The 26,375-nt window shown below is 55.7% G+C and overlaps 1 protein-coding gene across 4 annotated transcripts in view; it reads left to right on the top strand.

The window, feature by feature from the left end:
• LOC140404625 (disks large homolog 4) overlaps nt 1-26,375 on the top strand; it is a 912,024-nt gene that overhangs the window by 496,300 nt on the left and 389,349 nt on the right. The window lies entirely within an intron of this gene.

Genomic DNA, 26,375 nt, shown 5'->3' with positions numbered 1-26,375 from the left:
TAAAACCAGTGTTCACTTCCACTAATCGTCCCGTGTGAATTGATGGTTGCATCAGGTGCAAACACCTTCTCCCCGCAGACCGCAGAGGGGTAGCGGGAATCTGGAACACTCTCCCTCCCCCACTCCGCCCGCATTTGTAAATTTCAAAACTGATTTGTGTGTCTGGATGTGGGTGTCGTTGGCCGGGCCCAGCATTTACTGCCCATCCCTAATTGTCCCTTGAGAAGGTGGTGGGTGAGCCGCCTTCTTGAGCCGCTGCATCCATGGGGTGTAGGTACACCCACCGTGCTGTTAGGGAGGTATTTTGACCCAGCGACAGTGAAGGAACAGCCGATATATTTCCCAGTCGGGGTGGGGAGTGACTCGGAGGGGAACCTCCAGGTGGGGGGGGTTCCCAGGTATCTGCTACTCTTGTCCTTCTAGATGGTAGAGGTCGTGGGTTTGGAAGGTGCTGCCTCAGGAACCTCGGTGAGTTGCTGCAGTGCATCTTGTAGATGGGACACACGGCTGCCACTGTGCGTCGGTGGGGGAGGGAGTGAATGTTTGTGGAAGGGGGAGCAATCAAGCGGGGCTGCTTTGTCCTGGATGGTGTTGAGCTTCTTGAGTGTTGTTGGAGCTGCGCTCATCCAGGCAAGTGGAGAGTATTCCATCGCACTCCTGACTTGTGCCTTGTCGATGGCGGACAGGCTGTAGGGAGTCAGGAGGTGAGTTACTCTCCGCAGGATTCCCAGCCTCTGACCTGCCCTGGTAATCACAGTATTAATGTGGCCGGGTCCAGTTCAGTTTCTGATCAATGGTAACCCCCCGGATGTTGACTGTGGAGATTCAGCGATGGTGATGCCATTGAATGTCAAGGGGCGAAGGTTAGATCCTCTCTTGTAGGAGATGGTCATTGCCTGGGACTTGTGTGGCGTGAATGTAACTTGCCCCTTGTCAGCCCCGAGCCTGGATATTGTCCGGGTCTTGTTGCATTTGGACACGGACTGCTCAGTATCTGAGGAGTCGCGAATTGTGCTGAACATTGTGCAGTCATCCGCAAACATCCCCACTTCTGACCTTCTGATGGAAGGGAGGTCACTGATGAAGCAGCTGAAGGTGGTTGGGCCGAGGACACGACCCTGAGGAACTCCTGCAGTGATGTCCTGGAGCTGAGATGATTGACCTCCAACCACCACAACCACCTTCCTTTGTGCCGGGAATGACTCCAACCAGCGGAGAGTTTCCCCGATTCCCACTGACTCCAGTTTAGCTCGGGCTCCTTGATGCCGCACTCGGTCAAACGCTGCCTTGGTGTCGAGGGCAGTCACTCCCACCTCACCTCTGGCATTCAGCTCTTTGTCCATGTTTGAACCAAGGCTGTAATGAGGTCAGGAGCTGAGTGACCCTGGCGGAACCCAAACTGAGCGTCCCGTGAGCAGGTTCTTGCTGAGTAAGTGCCGCTTGATAGCACTGTTGATGACTCCTTCCCTCACTTTGCTGATGATGGGGAGGAGACTGATAGGGGGGTAATTGGCTGGGTTGGATTTTCCTGTTTCTTGTGTACAGGACACATCTGGGCAATTGTCCACATTGCCGGGTAGATGCCAGTGTTGTAGCTGTGCTGGAGCAGCTTAGCTAGAGGTGCGGCAAGACAATTGGAGAAAGAAGCATTCCAACTCCTTTCTTATGATCCCACTGTACAGGCTGGAGAGGGGCTGAATGGGCCTCCTCCTGTTCCTGTATAACAGGCTGGAGAGGGGCTGAATGGGCCTCCTCCTGTTCCTGTGTAACAGGCTGGAGAGGGGCTGAATGGGCCTCCTCCTGTTCCTGTGTAACAGGCTGGAGAGGGGCTGAATGGGCCTCCTGTTCATGTGTAACAGGCTGGAGAGGGGCTGAATGGGCCTCCTCCTGTTCCTGTGTAACAGGCTGGAGAGGGGCTGAATGGGCCCCCTCCTGTTCCTGTGTAACGGGCTGGAGAGGGGCAGAATGGGCCTCCTGTTCCTGTGTAACAGGCTGGAGAGGGGCTGAATGGGCTCTCCTGTTCCTGTGTAACAGGCTGGAGAGGGGCTGAATGGGCCTCCTGTTCCTGTGTAACAGGCTGGAGAGGGGCTGAATGGGCCTCCTCCTGTTCCTGTGTAACTGGCTGGAGAGGGGCTGAATGGGCCTCCTCCTGTTCCAGTGTAACAGGCTGGAGAGGGGCTGAGTGGGCCCCCTCCTGTTCCTGTGTAACAGACTGGAGAGGGGCTGAATGGGCTTCCTCCTGTTCCTGTGTAACACGCTGGAGAGGGGCTGAATAGGCCTCCTCCTGTTCCTGTGTAACAGGCTGGAGAGGGGCTGAATAGGCCTCCTCGGGTCCCTGTGTAACAGGCTGGAGAGGGGCTGAATGGGCCTCCTCCTGTTCCTGTGTAACAGGCTGGAGAGGGGCTGAATGGGCCTCCTGTTCATGTGTAACAGGCTGGAGAGGGGCTGAATGGGCCTCCTCCTGTTCCTGTGTAACAGGCTGGAGAGGGGCTGAATGGGCCCCCTCCTGTTCCTGTGTAACGGGCTGGAGAGGGGCAGAATGGGCCTCCTGTTCCTGTGTAACAGGCTGGAGAGGGGCTGAATGGGCTCTCCTGTTCCTGTGTAACAGGCTGGAGAGGGGCTGAATGGGCCTCCTGTTCCTGTGTAACAGGCTGGAGAGGGGCTGAATGGGCCTCCTCCTGTTCCTGTGTAACTGGCTGGAGAGGGGCTGAATGGGCCTCCTCCTGTTCCAGTGTAACAGGCTGGAGAGGGGCTGAGTGGGCCCCCTCCTGTTCCTGTGTAACAGACTGGAGAGGGGCTGAATGGGCTTCCTCCTGTTCCTGTGTAACACGCTGGAGAGGGGCTGAATAGGCCTCCTCCTGTTCCTGTGTAACAGGCTGGAGAGGGGCTGAATAGGCCTCCTCGGGTCCCTGTGTAACAGGCTGGAGAGGGGCTGAATGGGCCTCCTCCTGTTCCAGTGTAACAGGCTGGAGAGGGGCTGAATGGGCCTCCTCCTGTTCCAGTATAACAGGCTGGAGAGGGGCTGAATGGGCCTCCTCCTGTTCCTGTGTAACAGGCTGGAGAGGGGCTGAATGGGCCTCCTCCTGTTCCAGTGTAACAGGCTGGAGAGGGGCTGAATGGGCCTCCTCCTGTTCCAGTATAACAGGCTGGAGAGGGGCTGAATGGGCCTCCTCCTGTTCCTGTGTAACAGGCTGGAGAGGGGCTGAATGGGCCTCCTCCTGTTCCTGTGTAACAGGCTGGAGGGGGGCTGAATGGGCCTCCTCCTGTTCCTGTGTAACAGGCTGGAGAGGGGCTGAATGGGCCTCCTCCTGTCCCTGTGTAACAGGCTGGAGAGGGGCTGAATGGGCCTCCTCCTGTTCTTGTGTAACAGGCTGGAGAGGGGCTGAATGGGCCTCCTCCTGTTCCAGTATAACAGGCTGGAGAGGGACTGAATGGGCCTCCTCCTGTTCCTGTGTAACAGGCTGGAGAGGGGCTGAATGGGCCTCCTCCTGTTCCAGTATAACAGGCTGGAGAGGGACTGAATGGGCCTCCTCCTGTTCCTGTGTAACAGGCTGGAGGGGGGCTGAATGGGCCTCCTCCTGTTCCTGTGTAACAGGCTGGAGAGGGGCTGAATGGGCCTCCTCCTGTTCCTGTGTAACAGGCTGGAGAGGGGCTGAATGGGCCTCCTCCTGTTCCTGTGTAACAGGCTGGAGAGGGGCTGAATGGGCCTCCTCCTGTCCCTGTGTAACAGGCTCGAGGGGCCGAATGGACCTCCTCCTGTTCCTGTGTAACAGGCTGGAGAGGGGCTGAATGGGCCTCCTCCTGTTCCTGTGTAACAGGCTGGAGAGGGGCTGAATGGGCCTCCTCCTGTCCCTGTGTAACAGGCTGGAGAGGGGCTGAATGGGCCTCCTCCTGTTCCTGTGTAACAGGCTGGAGAGGGGCTGAATGGGCCTCCTCCTGTCCCTGTGTAACAGGCTGGAGAGGGGCTGAATGGGCCTCCTCCTGTTCCTGTGTAACAGGCTGGAGAGGGGCTGAATGGGCCTCTTGTTCCTGTGTGACACTCGAGCGGGGCTGAATGGGCCTCCTCCTTAAACTTACTGTCTCCCGAACACTGAGCAGCAATAAATGGGCCTTCACGGCCTCTTCCTAATACAGCATCTCCCAAATCACCACTTGTACTTCAATCTGAGAAAGAGAGAGAGAGAGAGAGAGACAGAGAGAGAGAGAGAGAGAGAGAGACAGAGAGAGAGAGAGAGAGAGAGAGAGACAGAGAGAGAGAGACAGAGACAGAGAGAGAGAGACAGAGAGAGAGAGACAGAGACAGAGAGAGAGAGACAGAGAGAGAGAGAGAGACAGAGAGAGAGAGACAGAGAGAGAGAGACAGAGACAGAGAGAGAGAGACAGAGAGAGAGAGAGAGAGACAGGGTAGCACGGTAGCACAGTGGTTAGCACAATTACTTCACAGCTCCAGGGTCCCGGGTTCAATTCCCCGCTGTGTCACTGTCTGTGCGGAGTCGGCACGTTCTCCCAGTGTGTGCGTGGGTTTCCTCTGGGTGCTCCGGTTTCCCCCCCACAGTCCAAAGATGTGCGGGTTAGGTGGATTGGCCGCGATAAATTGTCCTTAGTGTCCAAAATTGCCTTTAGTGTTGGTGGGGTTACTGGGTTATGGGGATAGGGGGGAGGTGTGGGCTTGGGTGGGGTGTGTCATAATATACACCAGTATATCATGGTGCAGACACACACACACACACTGATGGACATGCAGTGGGGCCAATCAGCATACACAACACCGCAGCCAATCACCAGCGAGAGCACACGCACTATAAAGACAGGGGACGGGAGAGTTCCCGCTCATTCTAGTAGCAGCCAGCTCGGAGCACAGAGCTCACAGCCTGCAACACAGACATTCACCATGTGCTGAGTGCATCACCTGGTTAGGACTAGGCAAGGGTCAACAGTTAACGCTGGTATTGCATTTACCCACAGTTCAAGTATGTTAACATAGTTAACCTCATAATAAAATAGAGTTGCACCACATCCAGTGTTGGTGACCTGTTTGTGATCCAGAACACCCCAACACATCAAGATGCTCTTTCCAGGAGCCGGTGCAGACTCGATGGGCCGAATGGCCTCCTTCTGCACTGTAAATTCTACGAGACAGAGAGAGAGAGAGACAGAGCGAGACAGGCAGAGACAGAGAGAGCGAAGAGAGAGAGGTCAGTGGGGAGAGGGAGACAGAGAGAGAGAGAGAGCACAAGACAGAAACACAAAGAGAGGTAGAGATGGGGAGAGAGAGAAAGAGACAGGGAGAGAGAGAGGGACAGAAGCAGGGATGGGGAGCGCCAGACAGAGCGATAAATAGAGAGAGACACGGGCACGGAAAGGGCCAGGGAGAGAGAGAGAGAGAGAGAGCAATTGACACAAAGGGATGGAGAGGGTGAGCGAGAGACAGACAGGGAGAGGCAGACTGGGAGAGGGAGGTAGCGAGAGAGAGGGGGGGCAGACTGAATGTTGGCGAAATGGGATAATTTACCTGTTTACACAGCGTAAGAACCCTACCTTTACTGAATGGCCTCTTACCTGGTGGGTTTCTTTGTGACCGCATCCTCTCTCTCTCCCTCTCTCCGCCTTCCCTTCACAGTTTAAGGGAAGGGATGTACTGGGGTGACGGTGGTCACTGTGGGCAGACGGAGCTCACTGATTGATTGATTAATATTTTGATATTTATTGTCACATGTACCAAAGTACAGTGTTTTTCTGCGACCGAGGGAACGTACGTACAGAGTAGACACAAGAATAATCGACAGAGTAGACTGACGGTGGTGCATCAACAAATAGTGATTGCTTAGAGTGTGGAACAGGGGGCCAAACAAGGGCAGCACAGGGCGTCGTGAATAGTTACAGGGAACGAACGGGCCGAATGGCCTGATTCTGGCGCCGGGAATCGGACGGAAGGTGGAACCCCGTGTCTTTCCACCGGGTCGGGTCACTCCGCGATCATCAGGAGGGGGACGGGGAGCGATCAGAGACGTAACCCCAGCGGGTGCCCAGCGGGTAAAGCCAGCTTCCACGGTTCAGCCGGGGCAGGGAAAGCAGCGATACAGAACGTGGAAGTGAAATATTCCAGCCGCACAGCATCCCCAGTGTCGTTCCGATGCCAGTCTCTGGGGCGAGATTGTGCTGCAATAGGCAGCGTACGTTCGGAGTTTGTTCATGTAGATTAGGAGGAGTTATTCACAGGCAGTGTCCCGTGGACTGGGCAACGCTCCCTCATTGACAGTGAGAATCTCTTTATACAGAGCCCTGTGGAAGCATGTAGTCACTTGTCTGCACTGTCAGAGGGTCAGTGCTGAGGGAGTGCCGCACTGTCAGAGGGTCAGTACTGAGGGAGTGCCGCACTGTCAGAGGGTCAGTACTGAGGGAGTGCCGCACTGTCAGAGGGTCAGTACTGAGGGAGTGCCGCACTGTCAGAGGGTCAGTACTGAGGGAGTGCCGCACTGTCAGAGGGTCAGTACTGAGGGAGTGCCGCACTGTCAGAGGGTCAGTACTGAGGGAGTGCCGCACTGTCAGAGGGTCAGTACTGAGGGAGTGCCGCACTGTCAGAGGGTCAGTACTGAGGGAGTGCCGCACTGTCAGAGGGTCAGTACTGAGGGAGCGCCGCACTGTCAGAGGGTCAGTACTGAGGGAGCGCCGCACTGTCAGAGGGTCAGTACAGAGGGAGTGCCGCACTGTCAGAGGGTCAGTACTGAGGGAGTGCTGCACTGTCAGAGGGTCAGTACAGAGGGAGTGCCGCACTGTCAGAGGGTCAGTACTGAGGGAGTGCCGCACTGTCAGAGGGTCAGTACTGAGGGAGTGCCGCACTGTCAGAGGGTCAGTACTGAGGGAGCACCGCACTGTCAGAGGGTCAGTACTGAGGGAGCGCCGCACTGTCAGAGGGTCAGTACAGAGGGAGTGCCGCACTGTCAGAGGGTCAGTACTGAGGGAGTGCTGCACTGTCAGAGGGTCAGTACAGAGGGAGTGCCGCACTGTCAGAGGGTCAGTACTGAGGGAGTGCTGCACTGTCAGAGGGTCAGTACTGAGGGAGTGCCGCACTGTCAGAGGGTCAGTACCGAGGGAGTGCCGCACTGTCAGAGGGTCAGTACTGAGGATGTGCCGCACTGTCAGAGGGTCAGTACTGAGGGAGTGCCGCACTGTCAGAGGGTCAGTACTGAGGGAGTGCCGCACTGTCAGAGGGTCAGTACTGAGGGAGTGCCGCACTGTCAGAGGGTCCGTACTGAGGGAGTGCTGCACTGTCAGAGGGTCAGTACTGAGGGAGTGCCGCACTGTCAGAGGGTCAGTACAGAGGGAGTGCCGCACTGTCAGAGGCTCAGTACTGAGGGAGTGCCGCACTGTCAGAGGGTCAGTACTGAGGGAGTGCGGCACTGTCAGAGGGTCAGTACTGAGGGAGTGCCGCACTGTCAGAGGGTCAGTACTGAGGGTGTGCCGCACTGTCAGAGGGTCAGTGCTGAGGGAGTGCCGCACTGTCAGAGGGTCAGTACTGAGGGAGTGCCGCACTGTCAGAGGGTCAGTACTGAGGGAGTGCCGCACTGTCAGAGGGTCAGTACTGAGGGAGTGCCGCACTGTCAGAGGGTCAGTACTGAGGGAGTGCCGCACTGTCAGAGGGTCAGTACTGAGGGAGTGCCGCACTGTCAGAGGGTCAGTACTGAGGGTGTGTCTGGACTGTCAGAGGGTCAGTACTGAGGGAGTGCTGCACTGTCAGAGGGTCAGTACTGAGGGAGTGCTGCACTGTCAGAGGGTCAGTACTTAGGGAGTGCCGCACTGTCAGAGGGTCAGTACTGAGGGAGTGCTGCACTGTCAGAGGGTCAGTACTGAGGGAGTGCCGCACTGTCAGAGGGTCAGTACTGAGGGAGTGCCGCACTGTCAGAGGGTCAGTACTGAGGGAGTGCTGCACTGTCAGAGGGTCAGTACTGAGGGAGTGCCGCACTGTCAGAGGGTCAGTACTGAGGGTGTGTCTGGACTGTCAGAGGGTCAGTACTGAGGGAGTGCTGCACTGTCAGAGGGTCAGTACTGAGGGAGTGCCGCACTGTCAGAGGGTCAGTACTGAGGGAGTGCTGCACTGTCAGAGGGTCAGTACTTAGGGAGTGCCGCACTGTCAGAGGGTCAGTACTGAGGGAGTGCTGCACTGTCAGAGGGTCAGTACTGAGGGAGTGCCGCACTGTCAGAGGGTCAGTACTGAGGGAGTGCCGCACTGTCAGAGGGTCAGTACTGAGGGAGTGCTGCACTGTCAGAGGGTCAGTACTGAGGGAGTGCTGCACTGTCAGAGGGTCAGTACTGAGGGAGTGCCGCACTGTCAGAGGGTCAGTACTGAGGGTGTGCCGCACTGTCAGAGGGTCAGTACTGAGGGAGTGCCGCACTGTCAGAGGGTCAGTACTGAGGGAGTGCCGCACTGTCAGAGGGTCAGTACTGAGGGAGTGCCGCACTGTCAGAGGGTCAGTACTGAGCGAGTGCCGCACTGTCAGAGGGTCAGTACTGAGGGAGTGCCGCACTGTCAGAGGGTCAGTACTGAGGGAGTGCCGCACTGTCAGAGGGTCAGTACTGAGGGAGTGCCGCACTGTCAGAGGGTCAGTACTGAGGGAGTGCCGCACTGTCAGAGGGTCAGTACTGAGGGAGTGCCGCACTGTTAGAGGGTCAGTACTGAGGGAGTGCCGCACTGTCAGAGGGTCAGTACTGAGGGAGTGCCGCACTGTCAGAGGGTCAGTACTGAGGGAGTGCCGCACTGTCAGAGGGTCAGTACTGAGGGAGTGCCGCACTGTCAGAGGGTCAGTACTGAGGGAGTGCCGCACTGTCAGAGGGTCAGTACTGAGGGAGTGCCGCACTGTCAGAGGGTCAGTACTGAGGGAGTGCCGCACTGTCAGAGGGTCAGTACTGAGGGAGCGCTGCACTGTCAGAGGGTCAGTACGGAGGGGGTTTTGATGAAGGCCGATTGCTCTCACTTGGATTAGCAGGTCATTATCACGTTTCTACATATGGGATCTTGCTCTGCACAGATTGGCTGCTGTGTTTCCCACGTGGGAACGGCGATGACACTTGCAGAATATCCCGTTGCCTCTGCAGCCCTTGGTGAAGAGCTGGGTTGGAGAAAGTTGCCGCAAATACATGTTCCTTTACCTGACGTGTTAAATACTGACAGGAATTTATTCGGTGAGATTTACAGGTACATTCAGCTCCCATCACGAGGCAGGGGTGAAAGTGAGGGAGACAGATACATCAGTACCCCTCACCTTGCTGACGGCCCTTCCAAACAGTGTTGTGTAATTAACCTTTAAGTCTTTATGGGCCGCGTGCCTCTCGCCACTGGGTAAGGTAACCTGGGTCAACAGAAGCTGGACCTGGTGTCTTTACCCTTTAGGTGATTAGGGCAGCACGGTAGCACAGTGGTTAGCACAATTGCTTCACAGCTCCAGGGTCCCAGGTTCGATTCCGGCTTGGGTCACTGTCTGTGCGGAGTCTGCACATCCTCCCCGTGTCTGCGTGGGTTTCCTCCGGGTGCTCCGGTTTCCTCCCACAGTCCAAAGACGTGCGGGTTAGGTGGATTGGCCGTGATAAATTGCCCTTAGTGTTGGGTGGGGTTACTGGGTTACGGGGATAGGGTGGTGGTGTTGGCCTTGGGTAGGGTGCTCTTTCCAAGAGCCGGTGCAGACTCGATGGGCCGAATGGCCTCCTTCTGCACTGTAAATTCTATGTGACAACACAACCAGTACGTTAGCTCAAAAACACAGTTGATTAATAACACAGGACTTGTATCTCTATGCAATAATACACGCGGCTCCGTACTACACCTGACGACTGAGATGACCTTTACTTGACTTCGAGTGACCGGCACTGTGCGAGATAAGGCCTTTATCCGGGTCCACGTGGTCGGCTGGACGTCGATGGGTTCGCCTTGGCTGGGCTCGTCCTTCAGGAGTGGTCACTGGTCCTTGAACCTGGTTGTCCTGCTGCAGTTGGTCGCGCACAGGCCGATCCCAAATGAGGCCGATCTCTGGTGCGGCGGGGCGTTTTAATCCTTCGTCTCTTTCGCGTCCAATTGGACGGTCCTTACTCCAGGTCCAATGGATCGATAGGGTTTCGATCACCTTCATCGATCTTGGCCAATTAGGGGGCGGATACCTGGATGGCTGGGCGGGTCTGAGCTATCGTTGCCCCCGGCATGGAGGCCTTTCCAAATAGAGTGGGAGGTGGCGCCAGTTAGTCTTGGATCGCTGATGTCCCCAATGCCAATGCTATTGTCTTGGGGAAAACGGTGATCGGTCGAAATGACCAGGGGTTTCTGACCAGGTCTGGTTTCTTTGCACAAGACACAGAGGCTGTGCACCTGACTGTGTCCCAAATTGACCACAGCTCCCAATGCAGGCGGCCATTTTAAATGGCCACACTTGGTATCAGTCACGATGGGGTCAGCCAGGCGTCCGCAAACCACGTTTCTCAGAGCTGAACCCTCTTGGACCGCTGGCCCGTGGGTCAGTGTGTGTGCGGGTCAGTGTGTGCGGGTCAGTGTGTGCGGGTCAGTGTGTGCGGGTCAGTGTGTGTGAGTCAGTGTGTGTGGGTCAGTGTCAGTGGGTCAGTGTGTGTGGGTCAGTGTCAGTGAGTCAGTGTGTGTGGGTCAGTGTGTGTGGGTCAGTGTGTGTGGGTCAGTGTGTGTGGGTCAGTGTCAGTGAGTCAGTGTGTGTGGGTCAGTGTGTGTGGGTCAGTGTCAGTGAGTCAGTGTGTGTGGGTCAGTGTCAGTGAGTCAGTGTGTGTGGGTCAGTGTGTGTGGGTCAGTGTGTGTGGGTCAGTGTGTGTGGGTCAGTGTCAGTGGGTCAGTGTGTGTGGGTCAGTGTGTGTGGGTCAGTGTCAGTGAGTCAGTGTGTGTGGGTCAGTGTCAGTGAGTCAGTGTCAGTGAGTCAGTGTGTGTGGGTCAGTGTGTGTGGGTCAGTGTGTGTGGGTCAGTGTGTGTGGGTCAGTGTGTGTGGGTCAGTGTCAGTGAGTCAGTGTGTGTGGGTCAGTGTCAGTGAGTCAGTGTGTGTGGGTCAGTGTGTGTGGGTCAGTGTGTGTGGGTCAGTGTGTGTGGGTCAGTGTCAGTGAGTCAGTGTCAGTGAGTCAGTGTCAGTGAGTCAGTGTGTGTGAGTCAGTGTGTGTGGGCCAGTGTGTGTGGGTCAGTGTCAGTGAGTCAGTGAGTGTGAGTCAGTGTCAGTGAGTCAGTGTGTGTGGGTCAGTGTGTGTGGGTCAGTGTGTGTGGGTCAGTGTGTGTGGGTCAGTGTGTGTGAGTCAGTGAGTGTGAGTCAGTGTGTGTGAGTCAGTGAGTGTGAGTCAGTGTCAGTGAGTCAGTGTGTGTGGGTCAGTGTGTGTGAGTCAGTGTCAGTGGGTCAGTGTGTGTGGGTCAGTGTGTGTGGGTCAGTGTGTGTGGGTCAGTGTGTGTGGGTCAGTGTCAGTGAGTCAGTGTGTGTGGGTCAGTGTCAGTGAGTCAGTGTGTGTGGGTCAGTGTCAGTGGGTCAGTGTGTGTGGGTCAGTGTCAGTGAGTCAGTGTGTGTGGGTCAGTGTGTGTGGGTCAGTGTGTGTGGGTCAGTGTGTGTGGGTCAGTGTCAGTGGGTCAGTGTGTGTGGGTCAGTGTGTGTGGGTCAGTGTCAGTGGGTCAGTGTGTGTGGGTCAGTGTGTGTGAGTCAGTGTCAGTGGGTCAGTGTGTGTGGGTCAGTGTGTGTGGGTCAGTGTGTGTGGGTCAGTGTGTGTGGGTCAGTGTCAGTGAGTCAGTGTGTGTGGGTCAGTGTCAGTGAGTCAGTGTGTGTGGGTCAGTGTCAGTGGGTCAGTGTGTGTGGGTCAGTGTCAGTGAGTCAGTGTGTGTGGGTCAGTGTGTGTGGGTCAGTGTGTGTGGGTCAGTGTGTGTGGGTCAGTGTCAGTGAGTCAGTGTGTGTGGGTCAGTGTCAGTGAGTCAGTGTGTGTGGGTCAGTGTGTGTGGGTCAGTGTGTGTGGGTCAGTGTGTGTGGGTCAGTGTGTGTGGGTCAGTGTCAGTGAGTCAGTGTGTGTGGGTCAGTGTGTGTGGGTCAGTGTGTGTGAGTCAGTGTGTGTGGGTCAGTGTGTGTGGGTCAGTGTGTGTGGGTCAGTGTCAGTGAGTCAGTGTGTGTGGGTCAGTGTGTGTGGGTCAGTGTGTGTGGGTCAGTGTCAGTGAGTCAGTGTGTGTGGGTCAGTGTCAGTGGGTCAGTGTGTGTGGGTCAGTGTGTGTGAGTCAGTGTCAGTGAGTCAGTGTGTGTGGGTCAGTGTGTGTGGGTCAGTGTGTGTGAGTCAGTGTGTGTGGGTCAGTGTGTGTGGGTCAGTGTGTGTGGGTCAGTGTGTGTGGGTCAGTGTCAGTGAGTCAGTGTGTGTGGGTCAGTGTGTGTGGGTCAGTGTGTGTGGGTCAGTGTGAGTGAGTCAGTGTGTGTGGGTCAGTGTGTGTGGGTCAGTGTCAGTGAGTCAGTGTGTGTGGGTCAGTGTGTGTGGGTCAGTGTGTGTGGGTCAGTGTGTGTGGGTCAGTGTCAGTGAGTCAGTGTGTGTGGGTCAGTGTCAGTGAGTCAGTGTGTGTGGGTCAGTGTGTGTGAGTCAGTGTGTGTGAGTCAGTGTCAGTGAGTCAGTGTGTGTGGGTCAGTGTGTGTGGGTCAGTGTGTGTGGGTCAGTGTGTGTGGGTCAGTGTGTGTGGGTCAGTGTCAGTGAGTCAGTGTGTGTGGGTCAGTGTCAGTGAGTCAGTGTGAGTGAGTCAGTGTGTGTGGGTCAGTGTGTGTGGGTCAGTGTCAGTGAGTCAGTGTGTGTGGGTCAGTGTGTGTGGGTCAGTGTGTGTGAGTCAGTGTGTGTGAGTCAGTGTGTGTGGGTCAGTGTGTGTGGGTCAGTGTGTGTGGGTCAGTGTCAGTGAGTCAGTGTGTGTGGGTCAGTGTGTGTGGGTCAGTGTGTGTGGGTCAGTGTGTGTGGGTCAGTGTGTGTGGGTCAGTGTCAGTGAGTCAGTGTGTGTGGGTCAGTGTGTGTGGGTCAGTGTGTGTGGGTCAGTGTGTGTGGGTCAGTGTGTGTGGGTCAGTGTGTGTGGGTCAGTGTCAGTGAGTCAGTGTCAGTGAGTCAGTGTGTGTGAGTCAGTGTGTGTGGGTCAGTGTGTGTGGGTCAGTGTCAGTGAGTCAGTGTGTGTGGGTCAGTGTGTGTGGGTCAGTGTGTGTGGGTCAGTGTGTGTGGGTCAGTGTGAGTGAGTCAGTGTGTGTGGGTCAGTGTGTGTGGGTCAGTGTGTGTGGGTCAGTGTCAGTGGGTCAGTGTGTGTGGGTCAGTGTGTGTGGGTCAGTGTGTGTGGGTCAGTGTCAGTGAGTCAGTGTGTGTGAGTCAGTGTGTGTGGGTCAGTGTCAGTGAGTCAGTGTGTGTGGGTCAGTGTGAGTGAGTCAGTGTCAGTGGGTCAGTCTGTGTGGGTCAGTGTGTGTGGGTCAGTGTGTGTGGGTCAGTGTGTGTGGGTCAGTGTGTGTGGGTCAGTGTCAGTGAGTCAGTGTGTGTGGGTCAGTGTCAGTGGGTCAGTGTGTGTGGGTCAGTGTGTGTGGGTCAGTGTGTGTGGGTCAGTGTGTGTGGGTCAGTGTCAGTGAGTCAGTGTGTGTGGGTCAGTGTCAGTGAGTCAGTGTGTGTGGGTCAGTGTGAGTGAGTCAGTGTGTGTGGGTCAGTGTCAGTGAGTCAGTGTCAGTGAGTCAGTGTGTGTGGGTCAGTGTGTGTGGGTCAGTGTCAGTGAGTCAGTGTGTGTGGGTCAGTGTCAGTGAGTCAGTGTGTGTGGGTCAGTGTGAGTGAGTCAGTGTGTGTGGGTCAGTGTGTGTGGGTCAGTGTCAGTGAGTCAGTCTGTGTGGGTCAGTGTGTGTGGGTCAGTGTGTGTGGGTCAGTGTCAGTGGGTCAGTGTCAGTGAGTCAGTGTGTGTGGGTCAGTGTGTGTGGGTCAGTGTGTGTGAGTCAGTGAGTGTGGGTCAGTGTGTGTGGGTCAGTGTGTGTGGGTCAGTGTGTGTGGGTCAGTGTGTGTGGGTCAGTGTGTGTGGGTCAGTGTGTGTGGGTCAGTGTCAGTGAGTCAGTGTGAGTGGGTCAGTGTCAGTGAGTCAGTGTGTGTGGGTCAGTGTGTGTGGGTCAGTGTGTGTGGGTCAGTGTGTGTGGGTCAGTGTGTGTGAGTCAGTGTCAGTGAGTCAGTGTGTGTGAGTCAGTGTCAGTGAGTCAGTGTGTGTGGGTCAGTGTGTGTGGGTCAGTGTCAGTGGGTCAGTGTGTGTGGGTCAGTGTGTGTGGGACAGTGTCAGTGGGTCAGTGTGTGTGGGTCAGTGTGTGTGAGTCAGTGTCAGTGAGTCAGTGTCAGTGAGTCAGTGTGTGTGGGTCAGTGTGTGTGGGTCAGTGTGTGTGGGTCAGTGTCAGTGGGTCAGTGTGTGTGGGTCAGTGTGTGTGGGTCAGTGTGTGTGGGTCATTGTGTGTGAGTCAGTGTCAGTGAGTCAGTGTCAGTGAGTCAGTGTGTGTGGGTCAGTGTGTGTGGGTCAGTGTCAGTGGGTCAGTGTGTGTGGGTCAGTGTGTGTGGGTCAGTGTCAGTGAGTCAGTGTGTGTGGGTCAGTGTCAGTGAGTCAGTGTCAGTGAGTCAGTGTGTGTGGGTCAGTGTCAGTGAGTCAGTGTGTGTGGGTCAGTGTCAGTGAGTCAGTGTCAGTGAGTCAGTGTCAGTGGGTCAGTGTGTGTGGGTCAGTGTGTGTGGGTCAGTGTGTGTGTGGGTCAGTGTGTGTGTGGGTCAGTGTGTGTGGGTCAGTGTGTGTGAGTCAGTGTGTGTGTGGGTCAGTGTGTGTGGGTCAGTGTGTGTGGGTCAGTGTGTGTGGGTCAGTGTCAGTGAGTCAGTGTGTGTGAGTCAGTGTGTGTGTGGGTCAGTGTGTGTGGGTCAGTGTGTGTGGGTCAGTGTGTGTGGGTCAGTGAGTGTGGGTCAGTGAGTGTGAGTCAGTGTCAGTGAGTCAGTGTCAGTGAGTCAGTGTCAGTGGGTCAGTGTGTGTGGGTCAGTGTGTGTGAGTCAGTGTCAGTGAGTCAGTGTGTGTGGGTCAGTGTCAGTGAGTCAGTGTGTGTGGGTCAGTGTGTGTGAGTCAGTGTCAGTGAGTCAGTGTGAGTGAGTCAGTGAGTGTGGGTCAGTGTGTGTGGGTCAGTGTGTGTGGGTCAGTGTGTGTGGGTCAGTGTGTGTGGGTCAGTGTGTGTGTGGGTCAGTGTGTGTGGGTCAGTGTGTGTGAGTCAGTGTGTGTGTGGGTCAGTGTGTGTGGGTCAGTGTGTGTGGGTCAGTGTGTGTGGGTCAGTGTGTGTGTGGGTCAGTGTGTGTGGGTCAGTGTGTGTGAGTCAGTGTGTGTGTGAGTCAGTGTGTGTGGGTCAGTGAGTGTGGGTCAGTGAGTGTGGGTCAGTGTGTGTGGGTCAGTGTGTGTGAGTCAGTGTCAGTGAGTCAGTGTGTGTGGGTCAGTGTGTGTGGGTCAGTGTGTGTGGGTCAGTGAGTGTGGGTCAGTGTCAGTGAGTCAGTGTCAGTGAGTCAGTGTGTGTGGGTCAGTGTGTGTGGGTCAGTGTGTGTGGGTCAGTGTGTGTGGGTCAGTGTCAGTGGGTCAGTGTGTGTGAGTCAGTGTGTGTGGGTCAGTGGGTGTGGGTCAGTGTGTGTGGGTCAGTGTGTGTGGGTCAGTGTGTGTGGGTCAGTGTCAGTGGGTCAGTGTGTGTGGGTCAGTGTGTGTGGGTCAGTGTGTGTGGGTCAGTGTCAGTGGGTCAGTGTGTGTGGGTCAGTGTGTGTGGGTCAGTGTCAGTGGGTCAGTGTGTGTGGGTCAGTGTGTGTGGGTCAGTGTGTGTGGGTCAGTGTCAGTGGGTCAGTGTGTGTGGGTCAGTGTGTGTGGGTCAGTGTGTGTGGGTCAGTGTCAGTGGGTCAGTGTGTGTGGGTCAGTGTGTGTGGGTCAGTGTGTGTGAGTCAGTGTGTGTGGGTCAGTGTGTGTGGGTCAGTGTGTGTGGGTCAGTGTCAGTGAGTCAGTGTGTGTGGGTCAGTGTGTGTGGGTCAGTGTGTGTGGGTCAGTGTGTGTGAGTCAGTGAGTGTGAGTCAGTGTGTGTGGGTCAGTGTGTGTGGGTCAGTGTGTGTGGGTCAGTGTCAGTGAGTCAGTGTGAGTGAGTCAGTGTCAGTGAGTCAGTGTGTGTGAGTCAGTGAGTGTGAGTCAGTGTGTGTGGGTCAGTGTGTGTGGGTCAGTGTGTGTGGGTCAGTGTGTGTGAGTCAGTGTCAGTGAGTCAGTGTGTGTGGGTCAGTGTGTGTGGGTCAGTGTCAGTGGGTCAGTGTGTGTGGGTCAGTGTCAGTGGGTCAGTGTGTGTGGGTCAGTGTGTGTGGGTCAGTGTGTGTGGGTCAGTGTCAGTGAGTCAGTGTGTGTGGGTCAGTGTGTGTGAGTCAGTGTGAGTGAGTCAGTGTGTGTGGGTCAGTGAGTGTGAGTCAGTGAGTGTGAGTCAGTGTGTGTGGGTCAGTGTGTGTGGGTCAGTGTGTGTGGGTCAGTGTGTGTGGGTCAGTGTGTGTGGGTCAGTGAGTGTGGGTCAGTGTGTGTGGGTCAGTGTGTGTGAGTCAGTGTGTGTGGGTCAGTGAGTGTGGGTCAGTGTGTGTGAGTCAGTGAGTGTGGGTCAGTGTGTGTGGGTCAGTGTGTGTGGGTCAGTGTCAGTGAGTCAGTGTGTGTGGGTCAGTGTGTGTGGGTCAGTGTGTGTGGGTCAGTGTGTGTGGGTCAGTGTCAGTGAGTCAGTGTGTGTGAGTCAGTGTGTGTGGGTCAGTGTGTGTGAGTCAGTGAGTGTGGGTCAGTGTGTGTGGGTCAGTGTGTGTGAGTCAGTGAGTGTGGGTCAGTGTGTGTGGGTCAGTGTGTGTGGGTCAGTGTGTGTGGGTCAGTGTGTGTGGGTCAGTGTCAGTGGGTCAGTGTCAGTGAGTCAGTGTGTGTGGGTCAGTGTGTGTGAGTCAGTGTGTGTGAGTCAGTGTGTGTGGGTCAGTGTGTGTGGGTCAGTGTGTGTGGGTCAGTGTGTGTGAGTCAGTGTGAGTGAGTCAGTGTGTGTGGGTCAGTGAGTGTGAGTCAGTGAGTGTGAGTCAGTGTGTGTGGGTCAGTGTGTGTGGGTCAGTGTGTGTGGGTCAGTGTGTGTGAGTCAGTGTGTGTGAGTCAGTGTGTGTGGGTCAGTGTCAGTGGGTCAGTGTGTGTGGGTCAGTGTCAGTGAGTCAGTGTGTGTGGGTCAGTGTGTGTGAGTCAGTGTGAGTGAGTCAGTGTGTGTGGGTCAGTGAGTGTGAGTCAGTGAGTGTGAGTCAGTGTGTGTGGGTCAGTGTGTGTGGGTCAGTGTGTGTGGGTCAGTGTCAGTGAGTCAGTGTGTGTGGGTCAGTGTGTGTGGGTCAGTGTGTGTGGGTCAGTGTGTGTGGGTCAGTGTGTGTGGGTCAGTGTGTGTGGGTCAGTGTGTGTGGGTCAGTGTCAGTGAGTCAGTGAGTGTGAGTCAGTGTGTGTGGGTCAGTGAGTGTGAGTCAGTGTGTGTGGGTCAGTGTGTGTGGGTCAGTGTGTGTGGGTCAGTGTGTGTGGGTCAGTGTGTGTGGGTCAGTGTCAGTGAGTCAGTGAGTGTGAGTCAGTGTGTGTGAGTCAGTGAGTGTGGGTCAGTGTGTGTGGGTCAGTGTGTGTGGGTCAGTGTCAGTGAGTCAGTGTGTGTGGGTCAGTGTGTGTGGGTCAGTGTGTGTGGGTCAGTGTGTGTGGGTCAGTGTGTGTGGGTCAGTGTCAGTGAGTCAGTGTGTGTGGGTCAGTGAGTGTGAGTCAGTGTGTGTGAGTCAGTGAGTGTGGGTCAGTGTGTGTGAGTCAGTGAGTGTGGGTCAGTGTCAGTGGGTCAGTGTCAGTGAGTCAGTGTGTGTGGGTCAGTGTCAGTGAGTCAGTGTCAGTGAGTCAGTGTCAGTGGGTCAGTGTGTGTGGGTCAGTGTGTGTGAGTCAGTGAGTGTGGGTCAGTGTGTGTGGGTCAGTGTGTGTGGGTCAGTGTGTGTGGGTCAGTGTCAGTGGGTCAGTGTCAGTGAGTCAGTGTGTGTGGGTCAGTGTGTGTGAGTCAGTGTGTGTGGGTCAGTGAGTGTGGGTCAGTGTGTGTGAGTCAGTGTCAGTGAGTCAGTGTGTGTGAGTCAGTGTCAGTGAGTCAGTGTGTGTGAGTCAGTGAGTGTGGGTCAGTGTGTGTGAGTCAGTGAGTGTGGGTCAGTGTGTGTGGGTCAGTGTGTGTGGGTCAGTGTGTGTGGGTCAGTGTCAGTGGGTCAGTGTCAGTGAGTCAGTGTGTGTGGGTCAGTGTGTGTGAGTCAGTGTGTGTTAGTCAGTGAGTGTGGGTCAGTGTGTGTGGGTCAGTGTGTGTGAGTCAGTGAGTGTGGGTCAGTGTGTGTGAGTCAGTGTGTGTGAGTCAGTGAGTGTGGGTCAGTGTGTGTGGGTCAGTGTGTGTGAGTCAGTGAGTGTGGGTCAGTGTCAGTGAGTCAGTGTGTGTGGGTCAGTGTGTGTGGGTCAGTGTGTGTGGGTCAGTGTGTGTGAGTCAGTGTGTGTGAGTCAGTGTGTGTGGGTCAGTGTCAGTGGGTCAGTGTGTGTGGGTCAGTGAGTGTGGGTCAGTGTGTGTGAGTCAGTGAGTGTGGGTCAGTGTGTGTGGGTCAGTGTGTGTGAGTCAGTGTGTGTGGGTCAGTGTCAGTGGGTCAGTGTGTGTGGGTCAGTGAGTGTGGGTCAGTGTGTGTGAGTCAGTGAGTGTGGGTCAGTGTGTGTGGGTCAGTGTCAGTGGGTCAGTGAGTGTGGGTCAGTGTGAGTGAGTCAGTGTGTGTGAGTCAGTGAGTGTGGGTCAGTGTGTGTGAGTCAGTGAGTGTGGGTCAGTGTGTGTGGGTCAGTGTGTGTGAGTCAGTGAGTGTGGGTCAGTGTCAGTGAGTCAGTGAGTGTGGGTCAGTGTGAGTGAGTCAGTGTGTGTGAGTCAGTGTGTGTGGGTCAGTGTGTGTGGGTCAGTGTGTGTGAGTCAGTGTGTGTGAGTCAGTGTGTGTGGGTCAGTGTCAGTGGGTCAGTGTGTGTGGGTCAGTGTGTGTGGGTCAGTGTGTGTGGGTCAGTGTCAGTGGGTCAGTGTGTGTGGGTCAGTGTGTGTGGGTCAGTGTGTGTGAGTCAGTGTGTGTGGGTCAGTGTGTGTGGGTCAGTGTCAGTGGGTCAGTGTGAGTGAGTCAGTGTGTGTGGGTCAGTGTGTGTGGGTCAGTGTGTGTGAGTCAGTGAGTGTGGGTCAGTGTGTGTGGGTCAGTGTGTGTGGGTCAGTGTGTGTGGGTCAGTGTCAGTGAGTCAGTGTGTGTGGGTCAGTGTGTGTGGGTCAGTGTGTGTGGGTCAGTGTGTGTGGGTCAGTGTCAGTGAGTCAGTGTGTGTGAGTCAGTGAGTGTGGGTCAGTGTGTGTGGGTCAGTGTGTGTGGGTCAGTGTGTGTGAGTCAGTGTGTGTGGGTCAGTGTGTGTGAGTCAGTGTCAGTGAGTCAGTGTCAGTGAGTCAGTGTGTGTGGGTCAGTGTGTGTGGGTCAGTGTGTGTGAGTCAGTGTGTGCGGGTCAGTGTGTGTGGGTCAGTGTGTGTGGGTCAGTGTGTGTGAGTCAGTGTGTGTGGGTCAGTGTGTGTGGGTCAGTGGGTTTGGGTCAGTGTGTGTGGGTCAGTGTGTGTGGGTCAGTGTGTGTGAGTCAGTGTGTGTGGGTCAGTGTCAGTGAGTCAGTGTGTGTGGGTCAGTGAGTTTGGGTCAGTGTGTGTGGGTCAGTGTGTGTGGGTCAGTGTCAGTGAGTCAGTGTGTGTGAGTCAGTGTGTGTGGGTCAGTGTCAGTGAGTCAGTGTGTGTGGGTCAGTGTGTGTGAGTCAGTGTGTGTGGGTCAGTGTCAGTGAGTCAGTGTGTGTGAGTCAGTGTCAGTGAGTCAGTGTCAGTGGGTCAGTGTGTGTGAGTCAGTGTGTGTGGGTCAGTGTCAGTGAGTCAGTGTGTGTGAGTCAGTGTCAGTGAGTCAGTGTCAGTGGGTCAGTGTGTGTGGGTCAGTGTGTGTGGGTCAGTCTGTGTGGGTCAGTGTGTGTGAGTCAGTGAGTGTGGGTCAGTGTGTGTGGGTCAGTGTGTGTGGGTCAGTGTGTGTGGGTCAGTGTGTGTGGGTCAGTGTCAGTGGGTCAGTGTCAGTGAGTCAGTGTGTGTGGGTCAGTGTGTGTGAGTCAGTGTGTGTGAGTCAGTGTGTGTGGGTCAGTGTGTGTGAGTCAGTGTGTGTGAGTCAGTGTGTGTGGGACAGTGTCAGTGGGTCAGTGTGTGTGGGTCAGTGTGTGTGGGTCAGTGTGTGTGGGTCAGTGTCAGTGGGTCAGTGTGTGTGGGTCAGTGTGTGTGGGTCAGTGTGTGTGGGTCAGTGTGTGTGAGTCAGTGTGTGTGGGTCAGTGTGTGTGGGTCAGTGAGTGTGGGTCAGTGTGTGTGGGTCAGTGTGTGTGGGTCAGTGTGTGTGGGTCAGTGTGTGTGGGTCAGTGTGTGTGAGTCAGTGAGTGTGGGTCAGTGTGTGTGGGTCAGTGTGTGTGGGTCAGTGTCAGTGAGTCAGTGTGAGTGAGTCAGTGTGTGTGGGTCAGTGTGTGTGGGTCAGTGTGTGTGGGTCAGTGTGTGTGAGTCAGTGAGTGTGGGTCAGTGTGTGTGGGTCAGTGTGTGTGGGTCAGTGTGTGTGGGTCAGTGTGTGTGGGTCAGTGTGTGTGGGTCAGTGTCAGTGGGTCAGTGTGAGTGAGTCAGTGTGTGTGGGTCAGTGTGTGTGGGTCAGTGTGTGTGGGTCAGTGTGTGTGAGTCAGTGAGTGTGGGTCAGTGTGTGTGGGTCAGTGTGTGTGGGTCAGTGTGTGTGGGTCAGTGTCAGTGAGTCAGTGTGTGTGGGTCAGTGTGTGTGGGTCAGTGTGTGTGGGTCAGTGTGTGTGGGTCAGTGTCAGTGAGTCAGTGTGTGTGAGTCAGTGAGTGTGGGTCAGTGTGTGTGGGTCAGTGTGTGTGGGTCAGTGTGTGTGAGTCAGTGTGTGTGGGTCAGTGTGTGTGAGTCAGTGTCAGTGAGTCAGTGTCAGTGAGTCAGTGTGTGTGGGTCAGTGTGTGTGGGTCAGTGTGTGTGAGTCAGTGTGTGCGGGTCAGTGTGTGTGGGTCAGTGTGTGTGGGTCAGTGTGTGTGAGTCAGTGTGTGTGGGTCAGTGTGTGTGGGTCAGTGGGTTTGGGTCAGTGTGTGTGGGTCAGTGTGTGTGGGTCAGTGTGTGTGAGTCAGTGTGTGTGGGTCAGTGTGTGTGAGTCAGTGTGTGTGGGTCAGTGTCAGTGGGTCAGTGTGTGTGGGTCAGTGTGTGTGGGTCAGTGTGTGTGGGCCAGTGTGTGTGGGTCAGTGTGTGTGGGTCAGTGTCAGTGAGTCAGTGTGTGTGAGTCAGTGTGTGTGGGTCAGTGTGTGTGGGTCAGTGTGTGTGGGTCAGTGTGTGTGGGTCAGTGTGTGTGGGTCAGTGAGTGTGGGTCAGTGTGTGTGAGTCAGTGTGTGTGGGTCAGTGTGTGTGGGTCAGTGTCAGTGAGTCAATGTGTGTGGGTCAGTGTGTGTGGGTCAGTGAGTGTGGGACAGTGTCAGTGGGTCAGTGTCAGTGAGTCAGTGTGTGTGAGTCAGTGTGTGTGAGTCAGTGTGTGCGGGTCAGTGTGTGTGGGTCAGTGTGTGTGGGTCAGTGTGTGTGAGTCAGTGTGTGTGGGTCAGTGTGTGTGGGTCAGTGTGTCTGGGTCAGTGTCAGTGAGTCAGTGTGTGTGGGTCAGTGTCAGTGAGTCAGTGTGTGTGGGTCAGTGAGTGTGGGACAGTGTCAGTGGGTCAGTGTGTGTGGGTCAGTGTGTGTGGGTCAGTGTCAGTGAGTCAGTGTGTGTGAGTCAGTGTGTGTGGGTCAGTGTGTGTGGGTCAGTGTGTGTGAGTCAGTGTGTGTGAGTCAGTGTGTGTGGGTCAGTGTCAGTGGGTCAGTGTGTGTGGGTCAGTGTGTGTGGGTCAGTGTGTGTGGGACAGTGTCAGTGGGTCAGTGTCAGTGAGTCAGTGTGTGTGGGTCAGTGTGTGTGGGTCAGTGTGTGTGGGTCAGTGTGTGTGAGTCAGTGTGTGTGGGTCAGTGTGTGTGGGTCAGTGTGTGTGGGTCAGTGTGTGTGGGACAGTGTCAGTGGGTCAGTGTGTGTGGGACAGTGTCAGTGGGTCAGTGTCAGTGAGTCAGTGTGTGTGAGTCAGTGTGTGTGAGTCAGTGTGTGTGGGTCAGTGTGTGTGGGTCAGTGTGTGTGGGACAGTGTCAGTGGGTCAGTGTCAGTGGGTCAGTGTCAGTGAGTCAGTGTGTGTGGGTCAGTGTCAGTGGGTCAGTGAGTGTGGGTCAGTGTGTGTGGGTCAGTGTGTGTGGGTCAGTGTGTGTGAGTCAGTGTGTGTGGGTCAGTGTGTGTGGGTCAGTGAGTGTGGGACAGTGTCAGTGAGTCAGTGAGTGTGGGTCAGTGTGTGTGGGTCAGTGTGTGTGGGTCAGTGTCAGTGAGTCAGTGTGTGTGGGTCAGTGTGTGTGGGTCAGTGAGTGTGAGTCAGTGTGTGTGGGTCAGTGTCAGTGGGTCAGTGTGTGTGGGTCAGTGTGTGTGGGTCAGTGTGTGTGGGACAGTGTGTGTGAGTCAGTGTCAGTGAGTCAGTGTGTGTGGGTCAGTGTGTGTGGGTCAGTGTGTGTGAGTCAGTGTCAGTGAGTCAGTGTGTGTGGGTCAGTGTGTGTGAGTCAGTGTCAGTGAGTCAGTGTGTGTGGGTCAGTGTGTGTGGGTCAGTGTGTGTGGGTCAGTGTCAGTGAGTCAGTGTGTGTGGGTCAGTGTGTGTGGGTCAGTGAGTGTGAGTCAGTGTGTGTGGGTCAGTGTGTGTGGGTCAGTGTGTGTGGGTCATTGTGTGTGGGACAGTGTCAGTGGGTCAGTGTCAGTGAGTCAGTGTGTGTGGGTCAGTGTCAGTGGGTCAGTGTGTGTGGGTCAGTGTGTGTGGGTCAGTGTGTGTGAGTCAGTGTGTGTGGGACAGTGTCAGTGGGTCAGTGTCAGTGAGTCAGTGTGTGTGGGTCAGTGTCAGTGGGTCAGTGTGTGTGGGTCAGTGTCAGTGGGTCAGTGTGTGTGAGTCAGTGAGTGTGGGTCAGTGTGTGTGGGACAGTGTGTGTGGGTCAGTGTGTGTGGGTCAGTGTGTGTGGGTCAGTGTCAGTGAGTCAGTGTCAGTGGGTCAGTGTCAGTGAGTCAGTGTGTGTGGGACAGTGTCAGTGGGTCAGTGTCAGTGGGTCAGTGTGTGTGGGTCAGTGTGTGTGGGTCAGTGTGTGTGGGTCAGTGAGTGTGGGTCAGTGTGTGTGGGTCAGTGTGTGTGGGTCAGTGTGTGTGGGTCAGTGTGTGTGAGTCAGTGTGTGTGAGTCAGTGTGTGTGAGTCAGTGTGTGTGGGTCAGTGTGTGTGGGTCAGTGTGTGTGGGTCAGTGTGTGTGAGTCAGTGTGTGTGAGTCAGTGTGTGTGGGTCAGTGTGTGTGGGTCAGTGTGTGTGGGTCAGTGTGTGTGGGTCAGTGTGTGCGGGTCAGTGTGTGTGAGTCAGTGTGTGTGGGTCAGTGTGTGTGGGTCAGTGTGTGTGGGTCAGTGAGTGTGGGTCAGTGTGTGTGGGTCAGTGTGTGTGGGTCAGTGTGTGTGAGTCAGTGTGTGTGGGTCAGTGTGTGTGGGTCAGTGTGTGTGAGTCAGTGTGTGTGAGTCAGTGTGTGTGGGTCAGTGTCAGTGAGTCAGTGTGTGTGAGTCAGTGTCAGTGAGTCAGTGTGTGTGGGTCAGTGTGTGTGGGTCAGTGTGTGTGGGTCAGTGAGTGTGGGTCAGTGTGTGTGGGTCAGTGTGTGTGGGTCAGTGTGTGTGAGTCAGTGTGTGTGGGTCAGTGTGTGTGAGTCAGTGTGTGTGAGTCAGTGTGTGTGGGTCAGTGTGTGTGAGTCAGTGTGTGTGGGTCAGTGTGTGTGGGTCAGTGTGTGTGAGTCAGTGTGTGTGAGTCAGTGTGTGTGGGTCAGTGTGTGTGAGTCAGTGTGTGTGAGTCAGTGTCAGTGAGTCAGTGTGTGTGGGTCAGTGTGTGTGGGTCAGTGTGTGTGAGTCAGTGTGTGTGAGTCAGTGTCAGTGAGTCAGTGTCAGTGAGTCAGTGAGTGTGGGTCAGTGTGTGTGGGTCAGTGTGTGTGAGTCAGTGTGTGTGGGTCAGTGTGTGTGGGTCAGTGTGTGTGGGTCAGTGTGTGTGGGTCAGTGTGTGCGGGTCAGTGTGTGCGGGTCAGTGTGTGTGAGTCAGTGTGTGTGGGTCAGTGTGTGTGGGTCAGTGTGTGTGGGTCAGTGTCAGTGAGTCAGTGTCAGTGAGTCAGTGAGTGTGGGTCAGTGTGTGTGGGTCAGTGTGTGTGGGTCAGTGTGTGTGGGTCAGTGTGTGTGGGTCAGTGTGTGCGGGTCAGTGTGTGTGGGTCAGTGTGTGTGGGTCAGTGTGTGTGGGTCAGTGTGTGTGGGTCAGTGTGTGTGGGTCAGTGTGTGTGAGTCAGTGTGTGTGGGTCAGTGTGTGTGGGTCAGTGTCAGTGAGCCAGTGTGTGTGGGACAGTGTCAGTGGGTCAGTGTCAGTGAGTCAGTGTGTGTGGGTCAGTGTCAGTGGGTCAGTGTGTGTGGGTCAGTGTGTGTGGGTCAGTGTGTGTGGGTCAGTGTCAGTGGGTCAGTGTCAGTGAGTCAGTGTGTGTGGGTCAGTGTGTGTGGGTCAGTGTGTGTGGGTCAGTGTCAGTGGGTCAGTGTGTGTGGGTCAGTGTGTGTGGGTCAGTGTGTGTGGGTCAGTGTCAGTGGGTCAGTGTGTGTGGGTCAGTGTGTGTGGGTCAGTGTGTGTGGGTCAGTGTGTGTGGGTCAGTGTGAGTGAGTCAGTGTGTGTGGGTCAGTGTGTGTGGGTCAGTGTCAGTGGGTCAGTGTGTGTGGGTCAGTGTGTGTGGGTCAGTGTCAGTGGGTCAGTGTGTGTGGGTCAGTGTGTGTGGGTCAGTGTGTGTGGGTCAGTGTGTGTGAGTCAGTGTGTGTGGGTCAGTGTGTGTGAGTCAGTGTGTGTGGGTCAGTGTGTGTGGGTCAGTGTGTGTGGGTCAGTGTGTGTGGGTCAGTGTCAGTGGGTCAGTGTGTGTGGGTCAGTGTGTGTGGGTCAGTGTGTGTGGGTCAGTGTGTGTGGGTCAGTGTGTGTGGGTCAGTGTGAGTGAGTCAGTGTGTGTGGGTCAGTGTCAGTGAGTCAGTGTGTGTGGGTCAGTGTGTGTGGGTCAGTGTGTGTGGGTCAGTGTGTGTGGGTCAGTGTGTGTGGGTCCGTGTGTGTGGGTCAGTGTGTGTGGGTCCGTGTGTGTGGGTCAGTGTGTGTGGGTCAGTGTCAGTGGGTCAGTGTCAGTGAGTCAGTGTCAGTGAGTCAGTGTCAGTGAGTCAGTGTGTGTGGGTCAGTGTCAGTGGGTCAGTGAGTGTGGGTCAGTGTGTGTGGGTCAGTGTGTGGGCCAGTGTGTGTGAGTCAGTGTGTGTGGGTCAGTGTCAGTGAGTCAGTGAGTGTGGGTCAGTGTCAGTGAGTCAGTGTCAGTGAGTCAGTGTCAGTGAGTCAGTGTGTGTGGGTCAGTGTCAGTGGGTCAGTGAGTGTGGGTCAGTGTGTGTGGGTCAGTGTCAGTGGGTCAGTGTGTGTGGGTCAGTGTGTGTGGGTCAGTGTGTGTGGGTCAGTGTGTGTGGGTCAGTGTCAGTGAGTCAGTGTCAGTGAGTCAGTGTGTGTGGGTCAGTGTCAGTGGGTCAGTGAGTGTGGGTCAGTGTGTGTGGGTCAGTGTCAGTGGGTCAGTGTGTGTGGGTCAGTGTGTGTGGGTCAGTGTCAGTGGGTCAGTGTGTGTGGGTCAGTGTGTGTGGGTCAGTGTCAGTGGGTCAGTGTGTGTGAGTCAGTGTGTGTGGGTCAGTGTCAGTGGGTCAGTGTGTGTGAGTCAGTGTGTGTGGGTCAGTGTGTGTGGGTCAGTGTGTGTGGGTCAGTGTGTGTGGGTCAGTGTGTGTGGGTCAGTGTCAGTGGGTCAGTGTGTGTGGGTCAGTGTGTGTGGGTCAGTGTGTGTGGGTCAGTGTGTGTGGGTCAGTGTGTGTGGGTCAGTGTCAGTGAGTCAGTGTCAGTGAGTCAGTGTCAGTGAGTCAGTGTCAGTGAGTCAGTGTGTGTGGGTCAGTGTCAGTGGGTCAGTGAGTGTGGGTCAGTGTGTGTGGGTCAGTGTCTGTGGGTCAGTGTGTGTGGGTCAGTGTGTGTGGGTCAGTGTGTGTGGGTCAGTGTGTGTGGGCCAGTGAGTGTGGGACAGTGTCAGTGGGTCAGTGTGTGTGAGTCAGTGTGTGTGGGTCAGTGTCAGTGGGTCAGTGTGTGTGAGTCAGTGTGTGTGGGTCAGTGTCAGTGGGTCAGTGTGTGTGGGTCAGTGTGTGT

This window comes from Scyliorhinus torazame, chromosome 31, assembly GCF_047496885.1.
Source record: "Scyliorhinus torazame isolate Kashiwa2021f chromosome 31, sScyTor2.1, whole genome shotgun sequence".
In the NCBI taxonomy this organism is placed as follows: domain Eukaryota; kingdom Metazoa; phylum Chordata; class Chondrichthyes; order Carcharhiniformes; family Scyliorhinidae; genus Scyliorhinus; species Scyliorhinus torazame.
Note: the sequence above shows the minus strand (reverse complement) of the source record. Positions and strands in the feature narration are given on the sequence as shown.